Below are 3453 nucleotides of genomic sequence, written 5' to 3' on the forward strand. Positions count from 1 at the left end.
AAGTTTGCTAAGTATAAAATATATTCTGGCAATATGTGGTTAAAAGAATATCAGTCTACACTTATGTGACTGCATAAAACACACTCATGTCAGATATCTGCCTGTTTAATACATGATTTAGTGATGGGTTTCTATGAGATCCTTCAGCTTCCTTTGAGGTGGGTGGTAAAGAGACAGGGAGGACAGATTCCTAAGCCTGAATTTATTAGGTCATTATGTGGAGACACTTACGGCGATGTAGTTCAAAGGACTTAAAGAAGCAATCTCCGGTGTTGGCTCAATACTCATCAATGCTGGGGGACAATTTACCTGTAAAGGATGCATCTGAGCTGTTTTGAAAATGTGGAGAAGAAGCCACTACAGCAGCAGCATTTAAATCAGCTAGAACTATCTTTAGATTCAACAACAGCAGGTCATTCTTGTGCCACTTTGAGGCATGAAATTGCTTAAAATTGTGTGACAAGAATTAATATACCAACAGACATGGAGGGCAAGGCAGACAGATAAAATGGCTAACCCTAGTTGATCCAGGATACACTTGAGAAACACGATTGGTGAGGTCATAACAAATTCTACACATGGCCTTAAATTCAGGTATGACAATTTTTCAATAGCAATCTCAGACCATAACAATTCTCAATTAGTGCATGTAAAATAATGCAAAAAATGATATACTAAATACAATTATATTTATTTTATTTTCCTCATTTTCCTGGCATATTTGAACCTTCATATAACTGTTAATCTAACAGGTAAGATTATCTAAGAGAATTACTTATTAGTGAACGTTTTTACCAAAATATTATTAGTTTCTTTAAGTGTTTGGAGCAAATCAGTATGTCATTGAAATATTGTCTAGATTTTCACGCCAGGAAAACATAAATTTATAATTCCTTTCATTTTGTTAATTTGTCTACAGAATGAAATAGAAATAGACATAATTATTATTATTATAAGACCAATAACTACTTAAAATATATTATTTTTCTGGAAACTCTATGACATGCCCACAGCAGTTCAGTGCAAAAAAAAATGTTGACTGAACAAAAATATCACTAAGTTTCTATAAATGCAGTAAATTTTATTTAGAAAATGGTAAGAAATGCTTTAGATGTATATGTGAGATACTGATCAGATAGATGGTAATGAACACTGTTTTTTTTAGTTTAAATAACTTTGTCCTAAACTCCACTTTAGAACATCAGGAATCGCTTCTCGGCCTTTTGGCTAAGATCAAGTGTAGAACATCAGGAATACCAATCATAAATTCTTTGATTAGACATCTATATATGTTTTTTTAAAGATTTACTTATTTTTATGTTGGGCATATGAGTGTTTGCCTGCATATATGTCTGTGCAACATGTGCATGGCTGGTGCCCAAGACAGTGAGACAAGTGTGTCAGATCCCTTGGAACTGGAGGTGAAAATGGTTATGGGCTATCATGTGGTTGGTTGCTGGGAAGTGAATCTAAGTCTTCTGCAAGAGCAATAAATGCTCTTCAACACTCAGCCTTCTCTCGAGCTCCAGAGACCAATTTTTTTGTTTTTGTTTTTTTTTTTTTTTGTTTTTCGAGACAGGGTTTCTCTGTGTAGCTTTGCGCCTTTCCTGGAACTCACTTGGTAGCCCAGGCTGGCCTCAAACTCACAGAGATCCACCTGCCTCTGCCTCCCGAGTGCTAGGATTAAAGGCGTGTGCCACCACCGCCCAGCTGAGACCAATATTTTAATTCAGCAGACTGTGATTTTTACATAGGCAGCAAGGAAGAAAACGCAGTGCTGTGTCTTACAAACCAGACTCTGTGTACATGTGCAGCAAGTGATACATTTGAAAGGCTTCTGATGGAATGGCGTATCAAAGCAAATTTGTGTTTAATGCTCTCTTCATAGTCCTAATGTTCATATAGTTCACATGATAGCATTAGGCAAGCTTATTTATCTTACAGTAATCTTAAACAAAAGCAAAATAAATAATTTCCATATTTCATCTATAATGCATATATATAATAAATTGGGGGTTCCTTCTCAAAATTGGAAAGCCAAATGACTTGGATGTCAGTGCATTAGATAATTTGAGTATTTGAAATCAGATGGACCCATTTTTGTAATGTATGTCCACAAGGGGTTGCTGGGTTGAGTAATTTTAGACAACAGAATATATGTAAAAAATAATTCATTTAAGAATTGCTGTTCTGTTTCCTTGCTCTCCCACTCGATCCCTGTTCCAGCTCTAACCTTCCTTTCCCTTATGTTCTCATCCCCCATCTCTACTCTCAATTACCTCCCTCACCCCCAGTTTGCTCATGGGGTTCTCATCTATTTCCCCTCCCCAGGTCGATCCATGCTTTCCTTTTAGGGTTCTTGTTTCCTAGCTTCTCTGGAGCTATGGGTTATATTCTGGTTATCCTTTGCTTTACATCTAGTATCCACTTATGAGTGAGTACATACCATGTTTGTCCTTCTAAGTCTGGGTTACTTCACTCAGGATGATATTTTCTAGTTCCACATATTTACCTGCAAATTTCATGATTTCACTGTTTCCAACTGCTGAGTAGTATTCCATCGTGTTTATGTGTCACATTTTCTTTATCCATTCTTCGGTTGAGGGGCATTTAGGTTGTTTCCAGGTTGAAACAGGTTGCTATGGAAGTTCTCAGGAATCCACAAGGATGACTCACATTAGACAAATAGCAATAGTAGAGAGGGTGCCTGAACTGAACTAGCTTGTCCCAGTAATAGATTGGTGAATACCCTAACTGTCATCATAGAGCCTCCATCCAGTAACTGATGGAATCATATGCAGAGATCAACAGCCAAGCACCAGGCCAAGCTCCAGGAGTCCAGTCGAAGAGAGAGAAGAGGGATTCCATGTAGCTAGAATTTCCTGCCTGGCTACTGGCCAATCAGTGTTTTATTTATTAACCAATCAGAGCAACACATTTAACAAACAGAACATCCCACAGCAATTCCATGAGCAAGGGCATCAAGATCACGATGGGACAACCTACAGAGACAACCAAACCAAATCAGTGGGAACCCATGAACTGTGGACCAACAGCTGTGGAGCCTCCATAGGACTGGACTAGGCCCTCTGCATAGGTGAGACAGTTGTTTAGCTTAACCTGTTTATGGGACCCCTGGCAGAGAGATCAAGATCTGTCCTTGATGCATGAGCAGGCTTTTTGGAGCCTAGTACCTAGGTGGGATATCTTACACAGCCCTGGCTCAGGGGGAGGGGCTTGGACCTGCCTCAACTGAATGTACCAGGCTATGCTGACTCTCCACAGGAGTTCTTGCCTTGGCAGAAGTGGGAATGGGGGGTATGTTGGGGAGGAAGGCTGGGGGAACAGGAGGAGGTAAGGGAGGGGCATCTCTGGTTGGTATGTAAAATGAACAGAAACTTTCTCAATAATAATAAAAAAATTTAAAAAATAATTGCTGTTCTGTAAAGAAAG

At 38.9% G+C, this 3453-nt stretch overlaps 1 non-coding gene across 1 annotated transcript; it reads left to right on the top strand.

The window, feature by feature from the left end:
- Positions 1-1207: 1207 nt before the first annotated feature.
- On the top strand, positions 1208-1393 carry LOC131922068 (U2 spliceosomal RNA). Its single transcript, XR_009382185.1, has one exon. It is a non-coding gene; the product is annotated as a U2 spliceosomal RNA (small nuclear RNA).
- Positions 1394-3453: the final 2060 nt, after the last annotated feature.

The sequence above is a fragment of the Peromyscus eremicus genome, chromosome 11, assembly GCF_949786415.1.
Source record: "Peromyscus eremicus chromosome 11, PerEre_H2_v1, whole genome shotgun sequence".
Lineage (NCBI taxonomy): Eukaryota > Metazoa > Chordata > Mammalia > Rodentia > Cricetidae > Peromyscus > Peromyscus eremicus.